The 20,629-nt window shown below is 43.3% G+C and overlaps 1 pseudogene; it reads left to right on the top strand.

Moving 5' to 3' along the window:
• The first annotated feature begins 8,035 nt into the window (after window positions 1-8,035).
• LOC140499852 (uncharacterized) lies at window positions 8,036-19,517 on the top strand (annotated as a pseudogene).
• Window positions 19,518-20,629: the final 1,112 nt, after the last annotated feature.

Raw genomic sequence — 20,629 nt, 5'->3', positions numbered from 1 at the left:
GACAAATAGGGGTCTCAGAAAAAAGGGCCCAGTTAATGAAAGACGTTGACTTTTACCTTGTAGTGCCCATATCCACTGTGAGATGGTAAAGAACCTGTTGTCTGGGCCATAAAAAGGTTGGGAGAGCTTATCCTGAATAAAAGAAGACCTATGGGGAACATGATCACATATGTCAAATTTGTCACTTGGAAGAGATTTGTTATGTTTGACTCCTAGAGAACAGAAGTGGGAGCCCTGGGAAGACGTTACAGGGTAAGATTTTGGCTTCACAAAAGAAAGAATTTGCTAACCATTAGAACTGCTCAAGAAGGAGCATCTACCTTTTGCAATGGAGTTATAGTCAGAAAATCTGGGTTCAAATCATGACTCTCAATTACTGTCTGTGTAGTACTGGTCTAATCATTTAACTTCTCTGGGCCTGTTTTCTCACCTGAAAAAACAGGTGAGATGGCTTTTAAGGTGCCTTCCTGTTCTAAATCTATGGTCCTATGATCCTCAAAAGGTAGTGAGCTCTCCATCAGTAGAAGTCTCCAAGTGATGTATAGATGACCAATCATTAGTTACAGAGGGAGGTTCTTTTCAGGCATGCATTGGACTCAGAGTCTTCTAGATTCAAAGCATTAGGAAATAAGTTCTGGGGGTAGGAATATGTCTTTGGAGACAGCAGTGACCTGAGGTCCCTCCTCATTTCAGGAGAGTCAAAGGAGGAGTGGATCCTGTCCTAGCTGGTGCTGGAGTCATCCCTGAGCAGCCTGCCTGGGAGTTCAAATACCAACAGGAGGGAGTGACTTGGAAGGTTTGAACCAAAATGCCTGAAGGGAGAGGTGAGAATTCCAGGAGGGTTGGGGACTAAGTGATACACTCTACAGGGGCCATAGGCCGACCTATCTCAGAGGAGACTCCTTTGAGACATAAGGTATCTGGAAGACTCACCCAAAGAAGAAGAAGGTTTGGAGCTGTAACTTGGGCTCTCAGCTACAATATATCCTCCAGCCCCGCATCTCCTACAGAGATCTTAGAAGGGACATCTTTTTCCACTGGCTACCCCTTATGACAGTTGGGAGAGCAATCCAGTTACCTCCCACCTCCTGGTAAACTCTCTCCAAAGGGCTCTTCCTGGCTTTCAATCAGGCCATCTGAGGCTTTCACTTTGAACTTGTCCAAGCACTTTCCCGACTTTTCATTGTGTGTTCCTGATTGGCACAGAGGGTAACTACTGCAGTAAGTTCCCTGCTGGCTCATGTTAGTGCTAAGATCAAGACCCACGCCTCCTAATGCCAGGTTCTAAACTGTCCTGACCTTTTGGTCTCTCTGAGGGTAAAGTAAATGTATTACAACAGTGGAGCTTCAGAGAGGTCAGTGAGCTCACTCAACTCACCAGTGTGAGCCAATGGAGTGAGGAGCTAGAAGAAAGGTTGAGTTTAATAGGGTCCTACAACACTGCACAAGGGGGCAGACCTCTAGCCTAAGGGGAAAACTTCTCAGAATTCTGGGCTTTTCCCCCAGTCTAGAGGTCTACTCCTTTGTGCAGACCTGCTGTGTCTATAGAGCCAGAGGTAAGATTCCAGGGAACAGTGTCCATGAACCTCATAGCTTAGATCCCAGTGGTCAGTTCAGCCCTTCCTGAGCTCTTTCTATTTCTTTTTCTTTTTTTTTTTTTTTTTAGTTTTCAACATTCACGTCCACAAGATCTTGAGTTCCAAATTTTCTCCCCATCTCTTCCCTCCCCCCACCCCAAGACACCATGCATTCTGAATACCCCTTCCCCCAATCTGCCCTCCCTTGTATCACACCCCTCCCCTCCTTTATCCCCATTTTCTCTCTTGTAGGGCAAGATAGATTTCTGTACCCCATTACCTGTATATCTTATTTCCCAGTTGCATTCAAAAACAATTCTTAGCATTCATTCCTAAAACTTTGAGTTCCAACTTCTCTCCCTTCCTCCCTCCCCGCACATCCCCATTGTGAAGGCAAGCAGTTCAATATAGGCTATACATGTGTAGTTACGCAAAAGACTTCCATAACAGTCATGTTGTGAAAGACTACCTATATTTCCCTCCATCTTAGCCTGCCCACCCCATTTATTCTATTTTCTCTTTTGACCTTGTCCCTCCCCAAAAGTGTTTACTTCTAATTACTCCCTCCTCCCATTTGCCCTCCCTTCTATCATCCTCCCACACCCCACTTATTCCCTTCTCCCTTATTTTTCTGTAGTTTAAGATAGATTTTCATACCAAATTGAGTGAGCATATTATTCCTTCCTTAAGCCAAATGTGATAAGAGTAAGCTTCACTTTTTCACTCTCACCTCCTTCCTTTTCCCCTCCATTGAAAAATTTTTTCTTGCCTCTTTTATGACAGATAATTTATCCCATTCCATTTTTCCCTTTCTCCTCCCAATATATTACTCTCTCACCCTTTAATTTTTTTTTAGATACCATCCCTTCCTATTCAACTCACCCTGTGCCCTCTGTCTATATGTATATAGTCCCTCCACCTCCCCAAATACTGAGAAAAGTCTCAAGAGTTACAAATATTATTTTTCCATGTAGGAATGTAAACAGTTCAACTTTAGTAAGTCTCTTATGATTTTTCTTTCCTGTTTACCTTTTCATGCTTCTCTTGATTCTTGTGTTTGAAAATCATATTTTCTATTCAGCTCTGGTCTTTTCATCAAAAATATTTGAAAGTCCTCTGTTTCATTGAATGACTATTTTTTCCCCTGAAGTATTATACTCAGTTTTGCTGGGTAGGTGATTCTTGGTTTTAATCCTAGTTCCTTTGACTTCTGGAATATCTTATTCCAAGCCTCTGGGCTCTTTTTCTCATCATGGCTTTCAGGTAGCCCCATAATTTTTAAATTGTCTCTCCTGGATCTATTTTCCAGATCAGTTATTTTTCCAATGAGATATTTCACATTATCTTCAACTTTTTCATTCTTTTGGGTTTTTTGTAATTTCTTGGTTTCTCATAAAGTCATTAGCTTCCATCTGCTCCATTCTAATTTTTAAAGAACTGTTTTCTTCAGTGAGCTTTTGAAACTCCTTTTCCATTTGGCTAATTCTGCTTTTTAATTTTTTTTCTCCTTATTGACTTTTTGGACCTCTTTTGCCATTTGTGTTAGTCTATTTTTCAAGTTGTTATTTTCTTCAGCATTTTTTGGGGTCTCCTTTAGCAAGCTGTTGACTTACTTTTCATGATTTTCTTGCATCACTCTCATTTCTCTTTCCAGTTTTTCCTCCATTTCTCTTACTTGATTTTCAATTTTTTTTTTTTATCTCTTCGCATGGCCTGAGACCATTGCGATTTTATTTTGGAGGTTTTGGATGAAGAAGCCTTGACTTTGATGTCTTCCTCTAATGATATGCTTTCTTCTTCCTCATCCAAAAGGATGGAGGAAAATACCTGTTCACCAAGAAAGTAATCTTCTATAGTCTTATTTTTTTCCCTTTTGGGGGCATTTTCCCAGCTAATTACTTGACTTTTAAGTCCTTTGTCAAGTAGAGGGTGTACTCTAGGGACCTATAAGTTCTCAGTTCCTCCAAGGTGGCACAATCAAGGGAGAGGAGTTTACTCCCCTCCTGTCCTGTGCTCTTTTCTGAGAGCAACTGCCCAGGATCTGTCAGTAGGATTCCCTCTTCACAACTGCCTCCAGTTCCACCAGGCTAGCGCTTTTCCTCACCCCAGGACTGCCACTCAGGGCTGAGATTCATATCAGCAGCTTGATTCCCCCAGGGTCTGTAGGCCGAGGGCTCCATAAAGGGACGCTGCTACAGTGATTTCCACTACCCTGGGGCTGGGGCTAGTGCTGGACCCAATTCCCTTCTCACCTAGGTGAAAGAGCTTTCTCACTGACCTTTGGAGCTGTCTTTGGCATTTGTGGGTTGAGAAATCTGGGAACCACAGCTGCTGCCTGGAGTCTATGCCCTGAAGCCTGCTCCATTCCTATCTGAGCCATGGTGGGCTGTGCTGTGCGCCAAGCCCAGTGCGATAGGCCTTTCCTGTCAGCCTTCCAGGCTGTCTTGTACTGGAAATCTCTCATTCTGTCATTTTGTGGCTTCTGATGCTCTAGAATTTGTTTAGAGTCATTTTTTTACATATATTTTATAGGCTTTGGGAGTAGAGCTCTAGCAGGTCCATCCTTCTACTCTGCCATCTTGGTTCCACCTCTTTCTGTCTATTTCTGAAAGAGAGAGCAGCACCCCAAAATGCCACTTCCTCCACAAAGCGTTCTCTGGTTCCCCAAAATCATAATATCCTTCCCCCCACACACACCTCATTTAACACTTTCCATGTCCTTCCCTAACACACCTGTCCCATATTACTCCCTTATTTGTTGTTGTTTCAGTTATGTCCAACTCTCTGTGACCCCATTTGGGGTTTTCTTGGCAAAGTTCACCATGTCTTTCTCCAGCTTATTTTTGCTCAGTTGTGTTTGACCGTTTATGACACCATAGATCACAGCATGCTAGTACTGTCCATGGGGTTTTATTGGCAAAGATACTGGAATTATTTGCCATTTCCTTCTCTAGCTCATTTTATAGATGAGGAAACTGAGGCAAACAGGGTTAAGTGACTTGCCCAGGGTCATACAGCTGGTAAAATATCTAAGGCCAGATTTGAATTCAGGAAGATGAGTCTTCCTGACTTCAGGCCCAGCACTCTAACCACGATGCCACCTAACTGCTCTAATATCTGTCATAGTTATTTGTGACTTATCCAAAGAAATCTTTGAATTCTGTGGAACCATATACCATATCTTAGCTAAATGTTGTGCACAGTGATATGCACCTAGTAGGACCTTAATAAATATTTATTATAGTATATTGTTGTTTTGTATCATGGGGATTTCCAGCCTAGACTGGTGTGGGATAGCTACTTGAAGAGAGACTCTTCCCTCATAGTTTCCTTCTTTTCCCCCAGCTATGCCTTCCCTGGACTCTATCCATCCCTCAGAGGAGGCAGAAAGGAATGCTGGGCTCCAGGCAGTCCAATCCCAGGTGAGTTGGGCTTCTATGTCCTGAGATGCCCTCTCATGTCTCCAGGGCATGTCCTTTCCTTATCCCAGGGCTTCTGTCCTCAACAAAGCTTCATTCTTGGGCCAGACTCCCTCACCAGTAGAATAGCACAAAGCTGGAAGAGATAGTAAACTAATACATTGGATGAGAGGATCAAAATATTTTCAGTCTATAACAAGGAGACAGAAACTAATTGGATAAAGTCTAATGGAGATAAATGTAAAATTCTTTTCATGGGTTCAAAAGGTCATCTGTCCTGTCCAGGTGTGGAGAAAGCAGCAAGCTAGACCTTTCCTTGCCTGCTGCTTAGCATGAACCAACAGCAGAGTGTGTCAGACAAAAACATTCAGAGTCCCCAACTATCTTAACTAAAAAAGCCTAGAGCCCAGAACAAGGAACATAATAATCCTATTGTCTCCTGCTCTGGTCAGAACATACCTCAAGTTACAGAAAGAAGGTTGAGAAGTTTAGGATTATCCAGAAGAGGATGAAGAGGAAAGGTCAAAGAAGCATGCCATATGATCATCAGCTAATGGAACTGGGGATATTTAATAGAGAGAAGATATGGAATAGTAGCATGCCCTTATATAGCACTTTAAGGTTTGCAAAATGTTTTACATTGTTGTTCTGTCGTGTCTGACTCTCCATGACCCCATTTGGGGTTTCTTAGCAGAGATACTCGAGTGCTTTGCCATTTCCTTCTCCAGCTCATTTTACAGATGAGGAAACTGAGTTAAGTGACTTGCCCAGGGTCATACAGCTAGTAAGTGACTGAGACCAGATTTGAACTCAAGTCTTCCTGAATGTTAAGGTTGATTCAAACTCACATATTCCTGCCTCCAAGCCCAACATTCTCTCTACCTTTGCAGGTACATGTAGGGCTAGGATGTGGAAAGGGGATTAGGCTTATTCTCCTTAGCCCCATAGAGCAGAACAATGAATGATGGATGTGAGTCCCTTAAGGGTAGAGGCTGTATCATATACACTGTCCTGCACCCCACTCTGTGCTCTGCACACAGTAAATACTTAATAAATGTTTGGTAAAGTGGGAAGGGAAGCTAAGGTTATTTCTAAAAAGGAAGAGCCTCCTTCCAAAAATAGAATCAGCTGCTTTGTGAGAAACTAAGGACACTGATATGTCAAAAAATCTTGAAATCATCCATCAAAAAGCATTTATTAAGCATTTACTAGGAACTGGAGATACAGATACAATCCAGATAAGGATAAATTAAAGGAACTAGGACTTTTTAGCCTTCAGGAAATAAGACTCATGGGAAGGAAGGAAGGAAGAAAAGGAGGGAGGGAGGGAAGGAAGGAAAGAAGAAAGAAAAAGAGGGAGGGAAGGAAGAAAAGGAGAGAGGAAGAGAGGGAAGGAAGGAAGGAAGGAAGGAAGGAAGGAAGGAAGGAAGGAAGGAAGGAAGGAAGGAAGGAAGGAAAGGAGGAAGGGAAGGAAAGAAAGGAAGGAAGGAGGGAAGAAAGAAAAAAAGGAGGGAGGGAAGGAAAGAAGGAAGGAAACAAGAATTTATTAAACACCTACTGTGTTCCAGGCACTATTCTAAGTGCTTTATAAATATCTCATTTGAACTTCACAACAACCCTAGGAAGTAGATGCTATTACTATACCCACTTTACAGTTGAAGAAATTGAGGCAGATGGGTTAAAGTACTTGGCCAGGGTCATATAACTAGTGTCTAAGACCAGATCTGAACTCTCCAGGCCCAGTGGTCTCTCCACTACACCATGAACATGATAGTTCAACTGTTTAACAGTCAGTCATGTAAAAAAAGGTACTGGACTGTTCTGCTTAAACCCAGAAAGCGGCATTGGGAGCAGAAGAGGAAAAGAGGCAGACCTGAGCTGGATATCAGGGGAAACTTCCTGACTGTGAGAGTGACTGGCCCTGAGTGGAATGGCCAGTTTCAGGCGTTGGCGTGGTCCCCCCACCAGAGGCCTCTGAGCTAAATGTCCATTTGCTGAGTATATTGCAGTGGGGATTCTTACCCCAGCATGGATGGGCCTCTGGGAACCCTTCCTCACTGAGATTCTGTGAGCCAGGGAGCTCCTTTTGATGGCAAGGATGAGATTAGTAGAAAGTAAGCTCCTTGAGGGCAGGGACTGTGTCATTTTGGATGTACAGCCCTAGCCCCAAGCATAATGCCCAGCAACACAGTCAACATTTATTGATTGATTGATGATTGATTAGTGCATTGGGGAGAAACTGGACTAAGCAGTCTATAGGGCAGTGGTGTCAAACTCAAAAAGAAGCTAATCTTTTCAAGTGCCTGTTGACTTAGAAAACCAAAAATTAACATTATCTGTGTTGAATTCTAATGTTACTTATTTTGTTAAATATTTCCCATTTACATTGTAGTCTGGTTCTAGCATTCAAGGATACTTGGTACCTAGAGAGAGGGCCATGAGTTTGACTGCTCTGGGGTGTCTTCCAAAATCTAAGATTATCTGATTGTCCTAAGAAGCTTTTCCTTGCTAATTCAACTCATTTTTCTTCTCAGAATCCCTTGATTATTTAAATATATGTGTTTATTAACCTCTAAGAGTTTCATGTTCCAGGGGAAGGGGGAGGGAGAGATGGAGGGGAGGACTTCTCCCCCATTGAAAAGAGAAGAGAGCCCAGCTCTACAGAGAACTGCAGAATCAATCTCAGTCAGAAGGGACCTCCTGCCTGAGAAGGAACCCCATCTTGACACCACCCCTAACAAGATAAGCACAACCACTTCCCATATGGCTTGTCCTCTTTCCTCCCAACTTCCCACCATGATATGACCTTCAGCCTTCTCCCTCATACCCCTGGGGCCCCTGGGTGAGAAGAAACATGGTCTGTGTTTCAGGAATCCTTGACATTCAAGAATGTGTCTGTGGACTTCACCTCCTAGGAGTGGGTGCAGCTGAACCCTGCTCAGAGGGAGCTGTACAGGGAAGTAATGCTGGAGAACCTCAAGAATCTGGTCTCCTTGGGTAGGAAGAACTTCTCACTACTCACTGTTGGCCCACCCAAGTCACTCCTTTTAGTGGCCTTTCTTCTCTGCTCTTGCTAATGAGAACAGAGAAGTGGGAGAAGAGCTTGAGACCAAGGCTCCAACCTTCCCAATCCCCTTGGGGCCCAGAACCAGGGCATTTCCATCAAGTTAACAAGCATTTATTAAGCACCTATTATTTGCTAGACACAGGGGACAAAGAGAGAGGGAAAATAGCCTTTGCTTTCAAGGAATTCATAATCCAGTGGTGGAAACAAGATGCAGGCAACTATGTACAAACAAGCTATATAAGGATAAACTGAAGATAATCAGTGGAGGGAAGACATTAACATTGAGAATTTAGCTGAGCCTTGAAAGAAGTCAGAGAAGCCAGAAGGAAAGGGTGCGGAGGGAGAGAATTCCAAGTGTGGAGGGCAGTGAAAATGCCCAGTCTTCTTCCCTATTCCCATTCTGTGCTTTGTATGGGTAGAAGTGAGAATTTTTCACTATGTAGCCTGTAGTTTTCCCATCTTCTCTTTCCTCAATTTGATGAGTCCCCCAAGGGGCCAAAGGTGTTGCCCCCATTGGTGATGAGAGGGAAGTCATTGGTTGAGCTCCTTCAGAAGTCTTCCCACATTCCACTGGGCTTCCCTATTACCTTCTGTTCCCTGAAGAGCAAGGGGCTAGAGTCTAGCCCCTAAAACAAGTCCCCTTAATAAAAGAATTTGTGAAGTTTGGATTCAGTCACTTGAAGCTTGGCACTTGAGGACCTAGAGGGCCACATGTGACCTGGAAGCCACAGGTTCCCCACTGCTGGGCTAGACTATAAGCCCCATAAGAGCAGGAGCTGTCTTATTTCAGTTGTGTTTCACCCAAGCTCCAAGCATAGTGCTCTGCATGCAGTGGGTGTTTAAAACATACTTACCAAATGATGTTGTTGGATGAATGGAATAGCTATGGGGCAAAGCTATGGGATGGCTTTGTGTCCCAAGCCTGACTTCTTGTCCCACAAACAGGCCTTCTAGTTTCTAAACCTGATGTGATCTGCCAGTTGGAGCAAAGGAAGGAGCCTTGGGCCAGAAAGAGAGACTGCTCTAGAGTCATCTGGCCAGGTGAGTGAGGGCAGTGAGTGGCTGATTGGTTGGTTGGTTGGTTGGTTGTCATGTTTCAGTCTGAAAGAAGACCAAAATGACATCACTATGTTAACATCAAGTTGTAGTGAGTCTGACTGTGGTTGATCAGACCAATATAAGCTCGGAATGTTCTACCACAGGTCAGGCATAAATAGTCCGTGTGAACATTTGGGGTGGATTCTCTAAATTTGCACATCTCATGTTGCTTTTGAGCTACTTCAATTCTGCTTTGCTCATAGAGCACACAGCTCCTTCTCTGTTGTGGGCTCACCATGCTGGGCAGTCCTGTGCCAGTGTCTCCCATGTCACACAATCAAATCCAAAGTTCTTAAGAGAGACCTTGAGAGTGTCCTTGTATCACTTCTTCTAACCACCATATGAGTGCTTGCTCTGGGCGAGTTCTCCATAAATAATCTTTTTGGCAAGTGTACATTTGGTATTCAAACAACAGAGCTGTGATCTCTGCAGTAGAGTTTGAATGTCAGCTTCCATCTTTTTTATATTTCTTTTTACCTCCTATTTAGTTGGTGAGTTCCCTATACATCCACAATGCTCTCTGAGGACAAATCTCATTTTTCCTCATTATTAGAATTGTTTCCTTTCATGTCTTCAGAATTTTATTCTTGAGAATCTTTCATCCTTCCTAGCATGGCCTCCCCTACAGCTGAGGCATCAAACACATGACCCACCGACTACATGCATACCACAGTCCTCCCAGGTGTGACCAGAACCAAATTAAAATATAGTTCCTATCTGATTTTAATGTATTAATTTAAAAATGAAATATGTAAACGTGGTTTTCTAAGTCAATATGCAACCTTCAGGATGGGTTTGTGACCCCTGTTTCTATTTTAATTTGACACCACTGCTATAGAACATTTTACTTCATGAGATCCTATGTATGTATCTTTTCTCTGAACTCTTTTGAAATCTGCTTTCCCAAAATCTAAGGTGCATGATTTCCTCACCTCTACCACAAACTTTAGGATGCATTGGTCACTTACCTCTGAGGTTCCCATCATTTCCATCCCAGCAATCAATTCCTTCTCATTAATGAGAATCAGATCCTGGGTAGAATTTCCTTTGTTGTTCATCCACCTTTTGAAGAATGAAATGATAATTAAGGCAAGTCCAAAAGTTGTGAGATACTCCTTGTTTTTGGCAATGAGAGAGAGCTCTAGCAGAGGTCAGGATGACTGAGGTCCCATCATTACTATACTGTGCTCTGTACCAGGCTTGTCATCTCTTTCCCAAACTCCTTGTTGGTTTCCTCCTTCTGTCCAGGTGGTTTGTAGTTTACTCCAATAACAAGATCACTTTTCCTCCTTTGATTTTCACTTAGCCATCATGCTTCCCTCCTCTGGTTCCTAGATTTCTTTACATAATTATTTTGTCTTAATATAGAGATACCCCAGCCCTCCCCTCCTACCTAACCTATTATCTTAGACACAGTATATCCATGCCAAGCCATCATCCAGTTGTGCTTTTCATTCTGCCAAGTTTCATTTAATCCTCTGAGGCCAAGCTTGACCTATCACATCAGGACCTCTACTTCATCTCATTTGTTGCCTAAACTTTGGACATTTGTCTAGAGATACTTGAGGTCATGGGTTTTACTACTGACTCCTTTCTCAAATTTATCTCCTCTGAATTTGTGATGTCTCAGCTGCTTATTCCTTCTCTTTGTAGCTGTAGTTGGTAGCCTTGTGCACATCTTCTTTTTGGTGTCTAGGAATCTGTCAACACCAGACTATAAGCCATGATCCACAAATAGAAATCCCATTCTCTGATATCACCATAGAACAGAGAATGTAGGTGCTAAGAAAAATCTTAGCACCAAGCAAGGAGGGCCCTTAAAATATCAGAGCTGGGAAGGCACCTAGAATACAGAGTATCAGAGTTTGGAGGGCCCCTAGAACACAGAGTGTCAAAGCTGGGAGGGCTCTTAGGACATAAACCATATGGGACTTGCCCAAGGACACTTAGCTAACTAGGAGACATAATACTGACATCTCTGCCCTCCCTAGTGCCTTTGCCATAGTCTTCACTTTCCTCAGCTCTTCTGCCATGTATATAACTGTGTTGACCTTACCTTCATCTTGAAAATATCTCCTCCCTTGTCTTTCAAGAACCCACATGACTTTATGTTGTTTTCCTCTGCCTGTAACCAACCTAATTCCCTTCTTTCCAGTGATGACTCTCTCTTCCCTGACATTAGTCACAGAGTCATTTTATATTTTCTTCTGCCTAAGACTAAGGAGCCTTTTTTCATCCACTTTCCGTCCCAGTCTTCATTAGTAATGCCAGATTTACCTGGGCTCACCCTTTCTTGTTTCTCACCATGGCCAAACTCTGCTGAACTCTGCACTGTTTTGGGAGGGTAAAAAAAATCCCTTTTCTAATTCTCATATGTCTTCTAGAACTAGTCATGATGGGTCACACTCCTCCCTCTGCTTCTCCTCTGCCCTTAGATCAGGGCTTGTGGTTTGCCACAGCTATTCCTAATTATACCACTCCAAAAGACTGGTGAGTCAACCATAGAAATAGGAAATTTTGGAATTGGGAAGGAACCTCAGAAATCGTCTTCTTCATCAGTATTCTGAAGATAAAACTGGAGACTGAGGGAGCTGAACTGACTGTTTCAAAGATCCACAGCTGGCTTTGGTCTCACTCAGCCACCCAACTATTTAAAGGAAATATGGTTCTGCATCACAGCCATCAAGTATTAAGCCCATTGTGTGTCCTAAATATAAGAAAATGATCAGGTTTGCTCTCACTAAGTGCCCCCTGCACCCCAGCCAGCTCCAGTCTCTCACTTCTCCAGACAAGTATTTTTGCTTTTCGATAACCCCCTTCCCTCAAACTAATTTTTTCCAGGACCTTGCACAGAAGAGAGTAGCTCTCTTTTTTTTATGACTTCATGGCTTACAAAGAACTTTCCTCAACCACTCTTTGAAATGTAGGGCAAAAAAAGAAAATTATCATGCCCATTTTACAGAGAAGGAGACTGAGGTTCAGACAAGTGAAGGGATCTACTATTGTCATATAGCCAGAAAGTTTGTGAGGCTGAGGTTAGAACCCTGATCTCTTGACTCCAGTGCCACCACTCTTGCCTCATAGAAACCCTTTTCTTCTTTCCACCCAAGCCAGTTTCCTCCCAAATCTCTTTCTCAATCACTGGTACCACCTTCCTTCCAGTCTGAGGCTAGAAAAATCATTAAGTAGTTCTTTGAATCTTTTCTCTCTTTGCTTCATTTTATCTGGTTAATTACTGAATTCTGTCAGTCTTTTCTATGAGACATTTACACTGGATGGGCAATTTCATCTCCATATCCTCTAAACCATTACCATTCTTTTTTTTAATTTATTTATTTTTTAGTTTTCAACATTCACTTCCATAAGATTTTGAGCTTCAGATTTTCTCCCCCTCCCCAAGACAATGCGCAATCTGATATAGGCTCTACTTGTGCATTGTTATTAAACATATTTTCAGATTAGTCAGACCATTACCATTCTAAAGATCCCTTCCCACCTCATTCCAGCTTCTTCTTCTATTAACCCTTCCAACACACAACCACCAGGTGAATCTACATAAGCTATTCCTTTTATCGTCTTACTCTTCTGCTCAAGAATCTACAAGGAATCCTTATTGCCTGAAGTTTAAACTTCCCTCTCTGGCTCTCGAAACCTTTTATAAACTGATCCCATCCAAGATCATTTTTTCTACTCATTATTTTCTACTCCAAGCCTTGCAGTATTCTGAATTTCCCTGCTGCACTGCCCTGGGCCCCGCCGTGTCATCTTCACCTCGCTTCACTCTACCACATCCAGCCCATCCCCCACATCCTGTCATTTCTATCTTCACATCTCTTCTCTGCACTCACACCCACCTCACCATCTCATGCCTGGACTATTACAATAGCCTCTTACTGTAAGCAATGGGCAGGAATGACTTTCTTTTTATTAATTGCACCCTCGGTGCTTGGCACAATGCCTGGCACATAGGCACTTACTTTTTATTCTATTGGATCAATTAGTCTCCCTGCCTAAAGTTTCCCCTCAATCTAGGCCATCCTTTACCCAGATGCCAAAATTTTTCTGAAGCATAAACCTGACCATATCACTCCCCCTGCTCAGTTAACTCTGTGGGCTCCCGGATCAAATATAAAGTCCTCTGTTTGGCATTTAAAAATCTGCCAGCCCCTGTTCTGATCTTGGAAAGTAGCCTGGGCCACTAAAGAGTTATTTACCCAAAGTCATACAACCACTATGTATCAGAGGCAGAGCTTGAACCCAAAACATCCTTGTCATTAGATGAATTAATCTCTAGTTTCTGTGCCTTGATTTGGCAGTTCCCTCAAGGGAAGGTTGATTAGGCAGGGTAGGGATTGCCTGCCCCTCCTCCCTCTCTCTCTCTCTCTCTCTCTCTCTCTCTCTCTCTCTCTCTCTCTCTCCTTCCCTCCCTCCCTCCCTCCTCCTTCTTTAATTATTCCATGTGACTTTCTTCCCAACAGACATCCTCTGCCTCAGTTTCCCTGTATATTCAGCAGCAGTAGGTTTCTTCTTGTGCGTGAAGGGGAATCACAAAGTCTCAGGCTCAATTCCTGGTTTTCCAAAGCTCCAAGCCCAGTTCAAGATCAGAGAAGACCTCAGCCTAGAAAGGACTGCAAAGATTATCTCATCTACCTACATCCTCTTGTAGATAAGGAAATTGAGAAGAAAAGGGATATACCCTAGATCATAGGGGTTGTAAGAGCCATGGTGTGTATTACCAGGGCCCAGTCCATGGTAAACACTGGATAAATGCTTGATGACTGCTCCCAGGATAAACTCTCTGAGCTCTGATGGTCATGTTACTCCTCAGCTCAGAAATCTTCAGTGGCTCCCTATGATTTCCCAAGGAAAGTTCCCAGTCTTCCGTAGTAGTCAAGGCCTTCCAGAATCTAGTGCTGCCCTATTTGGCCAGCTTTATCTCATGTTATTACTTTCCATGTTCACCAACCAAGTTGTTCTGCTCTCTGTCCCCCAAACACACCATGAGACCTACCACCTTCATGCCTTCACTCCCTCTGTTCCCATTTGCCTGAAATGCCCTCCCTCCATTTCTCCACCTATTGAATTCTGATCCATCCTTTAAAACCCACCTCACATACCACCTCCTCCAAAAGCCTTCTCTGATCAGAGGCAACTACAAATGACTTACCCCCACCTAGATCCCACAAAAAACTTTGTTTTCCAAACTAAGCTCCAGTCCTGTCTCTTAGAGTTGCTAGCTGTGGGTAAATTCCTACCACCTCAGTTTCTTAATCTGTAAAATGGAGATGATAATACTTTCACTATGTACATCCCAGGGTTTTGAGGAAAACGCTTTATAAGCCATAATAATAATCATAGCTAACATTTATTACTATGTGCCAGTCACTTTGCTAAACACCTTGCAAATATTATCTCATTTAATCTTCACAACAACCCTGGGAGGTAGGTGTTAGTTACTATTATCCCTATTTTACAGATGAGGAAATTGAGGCAAATAGGTGAAGTGACTTACCCCAGGTCAAAAAACTAGTGACTTTCAGAGCCCTTAAAGTGCTATATACTAAGTACAGTATCTTAATGTAGATTTAGGAAGGTTTAGAATACCAGTAGTCTCTGCTATCTGTCAGTTGTGTCACCAGGGGAAAAAGTCCCAGGGGCACAAGGTATGGTTCTGGGCCCCCAGTCACCACCCTCATATCAGAGAGGTGGGAGTCCCTGCCGTTGGGCTCTCTGGTTCTCATTCCAATCCAGCCCCTGCCTTCTCCATTCCCTAAATGAAAGACTTGGTATGTGGGTGCATCTCCTAAAGTGGTTATTCTGACCTTGAACTTGGACTTATGCTCTTAAGAGGAGAACTAGTGTATCTGAGAGGGAGACCACCATCACAAGGGCAAAGGCAGATCAAGAGAATATAAAGCCAACAAGCTTTATGGAGAGGAGAGACAAAACCAAGGGTGTTGGGGGTGTAAGCTCAGTTTTCACGTGGACAGTCTCGGGCAGGTAAAAGTGAGGACCTCTAAACCTCAGAGTTCTCACAAAGCCCCCCAGGGAACAGCTGGGAATTGAGGCGTGAAACACGGGCTATCTCATGCATTTCCACCTCTTCTCAGTGGGAAACTTGCTGGGGAGAGCATCCCACCCTTGAGATTGGTCCGTGGTCTGAGCACACCTGTTGTTGATTAGCTAGGGGTTGAGAGCACGCACAGTATTCACGTGCAAACTATGTGGCAGGAGAGCTTAAGTAGGGACAGGAAAGCCTGAAGGCCCTCTTCTGGATGCGGAGTCCCCTTTGGGGGTCCCTCCCCGCTCTTCTTGCTGAGGGGCCCTTGGAGGGAAGAGGGTCCCTCCCCTCTTCCGCTCCCATCCTCTTGCTGTATGATCCTTGCCCCTTGGGAGGAGGAGGATTCCTCTCTCCTGAGGAAGAATTCACCCTGCATATGTAACTAAGACCCTGAATAAAGCCTAACCCTTGTTCGACTCTGGAAAGTCTCTTCTCTCAACACGTTTATCCGGCTGATCACCGAAGACCTGGACGAAAGGTAAGAGGGCTTGGGTAGCCCTTCGGCCTCTAGGCCGAACACAAGGGGACCAAGGTGGAGAGGGATATGGATCCAAGGCAGTCCACTAGGGTCCTGGTTAGAGTTAAATGCCCAACATGGGTGAAGCAGGGTGGGTTTTAATGGTGTTCTTCGCTGGGTCTAAGGACTAAGCAGTGGAGGCAGGGAGCAAGGAACTCTGACCTGAAGTATAAGTCAAGGTTGGGGACTGGGGATGATTTATGCTAGGGGATGGGGGGAGAAGAGCAGAGGGAGGCAGGTGATATTCACATTACCTGATGTCCAGAAAAAGGAGCTGTGTCAGCAGAACTTGGGTTTTGAGCTTCCTTGGGACTATTTCATTTAGTACGTCAGGGGTAAGCTGGTAAATGTTTAACAATCAGCTCTCTAGACACTTCTTCATTTATCAGAGCAGTGACATCAGGGGTTTCTTGGCTTAACAATCATCTTTCCAAGGGGAAAAGAAGTAGATGGGTACAACCTCACTGGCATTATTAATATTTTCTGCATCACTTTCTTAAGTCTAGAGACAATCAGCAAAATAATAAATCAATGCTGATTTATAGCATTTGCTGATTTCCAAGGTGTAAATGAAAATTTTATAATTGGTCACTGATAACCAGTGTTGGCTGGCTCCAGCATACTCCTGGCTACTATACTCTTTAAATGATTTATCATGCAATATTGTATACTGTGGTTACCTAGGTTTATGTTATTATCCCCATATAGTTGCCATAATTCTCTAAAACAGTAGGTGTATAAAAAATTTTTGTTGAATGAATGAATTAATTTGCTTTCCCCATTTCTTTTAGGTTGGGAGACAAGGTCTAAGACCAATATGTCATCTCTCATAAAGGATATTCTTGAAGAAAAATCATACAAGAGCAGAACTGTGGAAAGATTCAAAAGAGGTGGTCCACAGGATGCTATATTAAGAGAAGCATAAGAAGGCAAAGACCAGTACCAAGTGCAATGGAGAAACCAAGATAGACATTTGAGGCAAGTGGTGGTCACCCACAAGAAGGCTTTTCCTGGGGAATCAGCCCATTAATTGGGAGGAAGCACCAATATGAAGTCAGTCATTTCTGACCAGACAAGAGTTACCAAAGGAGAGAGGCATCTCTCATCTGGTGCCTATGGAGAGAGCTTAAGAGAGAAGAACTCAGACATAGTTCAGCAGCAGAGGAAACTGTGGAAGTGCCTTGCTTGTGAGAAGGACTTCAAATATTGTTCTGCTTTCATCCAGCATCAAAGGATTCATACTGGGAAGAAACCCTATAAGTGTAACGAATGCGGAAAAGCCTTCAGTGATAGTTCATCCCTTACTAAACATCAGAGGACTCACACTGGGGAGAAATCTTAGGAATGTCATGAATGTGGGAAAGCCTTCAGTGTCCGGTCATCCCTTACTACACATCAGAGAATTCACACTGGGGAAAAGCCCTATGAATGTAATGACTGTGGAAAAACTTTCAGTGTCCAGTCATCCCTTACTACACATCAGAGAATTCATACAGGTGAGAAACCTTATCAGTATGATGAATGTGGGAAGACCTTTGGCCAGAGCTCACACCACATTCTTCATTGGAGTATGCACACCGGAGAGCAGCTCTATGAATGTAATGTGTGTGGGAAAGCCTTTGGTAACAGTTCATTCCTTACTAAACATCAGCGAATTCACACAGGAGAGAAACCCTATCAATGTGACAAATGTGGGAAATCATTTAGTGATAGGTCATCCCTGACAAAACATCAGAGAATTCATATGGAGGAGAAACCTTATGAATGTTGTGACTGTGGGAAGGCTTTCAACCATAGCTCACTCCTTAAAAAGCATAGGAGGATTCATACTGGGGAGAAACCCTGTAAATGTAATGAGTGTGGGAAAACATTCAGACAGAAACCAAACCTTACTCTACATCAGAGAATTCATACTGGAGAATAACTTTATGAATGTAATGACTGTGGTAAAGCTTTCAGTGACTGCTCATTCTTTATCAAGCATCAGAGGATTCACACTGGAGAGAAACCTTATGAATGCAATGAATGTGGAAAATCCTTCACATGGAACGAACAGCTTACTCTACATCAGACAATTCACACTGGGGAGAAGCCCTATGAATGTAGTGAATGTGGCAAAGCCTTCAGCCAGAGCCCACACCTTATTTGACATCAGAGATTCATACTGGAGAGAGACTTTACAAATGTAAGGAATGTGGGAAGACCTTCAGCCTAAGCTCATCCCTTACAAAACATAGTAGAATTCATACTGGAGAGAAACGTTATAAATGCAATGAATGTGGCCAAGCCCTGAGTCAGAGCTCATCCTTGGCCAAACATGTAAGAACTCATACTAGAGAGAAACTTTATAAATGCACCAAGTGCGAGAAAACCTTCAATAACAGAGTGTCCTTTATTACGCATCAAAGAAATCATATGGAAGAGAGACAGCGTACATGACGAGAGGCCTATTTAACCTCAGCTCAGCCGGCACAAAAGTCTAGACCAGTGAAAAAGTAAATGAGAAGAAAGAATATGTTGACTCTTTGGGGCAGTTCAGCCTTTATTAACCAGAAGAGAATTTTTACCACATAAAAATCCCATCAGTGAAGTGACTTGATCCAGTGTTTATCAAGCATTGACTATGCACTTAAAAAAGGAACAGGTGTCAGCTAGGGGGTTACAAAGAAGAATAAACAAGGTAGGGAAAGTGAGTCAAGAAGCATTTATTAAATGTCTTCTGTATGCCAGGCACTACGTTAAGCACTGATGATACAAAGAAAGTGGAGTCAGCATGGTGCAGGGGAATGAGCACTGGATTTACCAGAAAACCTGTGTTCAAAGCCCATTTCAACTGCTTTATAGCTGAGTGACCTTATTAGGATGCATTTCTCTCTCAGCTTCAGGAAGAAATTGGACTCCATCTTCTGACTATGAATATTTTTATCTCAAGCAGTTTGAGGTTCACAAAAGACTTTCCTCACCAACCTTTAATGTAGGTGGTCAGTCAGTCAGTAAACATTTATTAAGCACCTATTATGTACCAAGCCCTGTGCTGGTTGGCCAGTCAGTAAACATTTATTAAGCATCTACTGTGTACCGAGCTCTGTGCTAAGCACTGAGGATTTACAAAAAAAGGTAAAAGAAGGTACCTGCTCTCTAGAAGCTTCCAGTCTATTGGGGGGAGACAACATGCAAACAACTGTATACAAACAAGGTATTTGCAGGATAAATTAGAAATAACTAACAGAGGGATGACACTATTATTACCACCATTTTACAGATGAGGAAATTGAGAGGTTAATGAATTACCCAAGTCACACAGCTAGTAACTCTCAGAACCAGGATTGGAACCCAGATCATCTGAGTGTAATTCAAAGACTCCTCTCTGCTTACCTGGAAAGAGTCCTTACTTGGCTTTAGAATCTAAGGACGGGCACTCCAAACTCTCCCCTGTGGCTTCCTACCTGTGTGACCTGGGGCAAGTCATTAACTACCGTGGGCCTCAGTTTCCTCATGTGCAAAGTGACAGGGTTGAACAAGAAAGTTTCTGAAGTCCCTTCCAACCATATGTCTGTCAGCCTAGGAATGAATACATTGGGACAGGATTGCTGATGGGAGCCTGGAGGTAGAGGGGTTAAAATTTATCTGAATAGGAGGAGCTAAAACTGTCTTTTCCTCCTCCTCAGGGCCTTGTACGTCATAGATGCTCATAAATCCTTGGCAAATGAAAGAATGAGTATTTTCATGGAAGATAGCAGCTGTTTCTCTGGGAAATAAAGCAATCCTTTTTAACATGCTAATGCGTATGGGGGCTCCTGAATCCTTGAAAAGGGATTGAGGGTGATACAAAAGAGAGAGAGGGCCTTCCAGCTGAGCTAGGTAAGATAATAACAGTGAAGCCCTGAGACTGAAGGACTAGGGGAAGGTGGGAGATAGGAAAGGCATAGAGGGAATTCAAGATAAGTGGACACAGAACAGAGATGATGAGGGAATTCTCCTCTTTCCCTCTGCAAAGGCCAGAAAGTCAAGATGGCAACATAAGAAAAAGGGTAGATATGGGAGAAAATGGAACCCAGGAAGAATTGATACAGTATGGGGACTCAGCTCAAGGAAACTGAATAATGAACTTAGTTCCCCTAATCAGGGGAAAGACTAAATAAGAGTGATTGGAGTGGTAGACCCCTGACTCCTAAGTCAGGGAGAAGTGGGATCAACTCCCACCTCAGGCATTTACTGCTTGGGTGACCCTGAGTAAGTCACTTAACTTTCTCTTATTATGAAAGATAATGGGGTTGGACTCAGTGTCCTCTAGGGTTTCTTCCCATTCTAAACCTATGCTCCTGTAACCCACCTAGGATACTATTAGAGTAAAATTGGCTAGGCATGGACCAGCAAATAAGAACCATAATCCTTTGGGTTGAGAGCAGGCACAGATCAGGGACGAGTTTGCTGATGCCACGGCCAAGCCCCTCTCTGAGGCAGGGAGAGGTATTAGGGTTATCTTGGGTAAATGAGGGACTTTAGCAGGGGTTAAGGTAGTTAGAGGGAGAAAGAGAGTTGGAAGGGGCTGACATCCCTTTCTGTAAGATTGGGACAGGGGAAGCTCCAGGGAGGGCCCCACCAGATCTATCTTCCTGTAGTAAGGGCTCTCCCATCCTTGGAACAGAGGGGGACTGTATCAGGGGCTCCCAACTGCAAGCCCCAGAGGTATTGACATCTCTTCCTCCTTCATATCCTTAGCTATCATCAGGATAGAATTGATCCATGCTCTAAAACTGGCAACTTGGAAAAGGAGTCTAGGCCAAAGCCATAGAACATCTTAGAGAAGGAAGTAATACCACAGGCCAGGCCACTGCAGTGGGGTGCCTGCATCCTCCTGTGAGTTTAATGAAACTCCTACAAGTTCTT

Source organism: Notamacropus eugenii, chromosome 4, assembly GCF_028372415.1.
Source record: "Notamacropus eugenii isolate mMacEug1 chromosome 4, mMacEug1.pri_v2, whole genome shotgun sequence".
Lineage (NCBI taxonomy): Eukaryota > Metazoa > Chordata > Mammalia > Diprotodontia > Macropodidae > Notamacropus > Notamacropus eugenii.
Note: the sequence above shows the minus strand (reverse complement) of the source record. Positions and strands in the feature narration are given on the sequence as shown.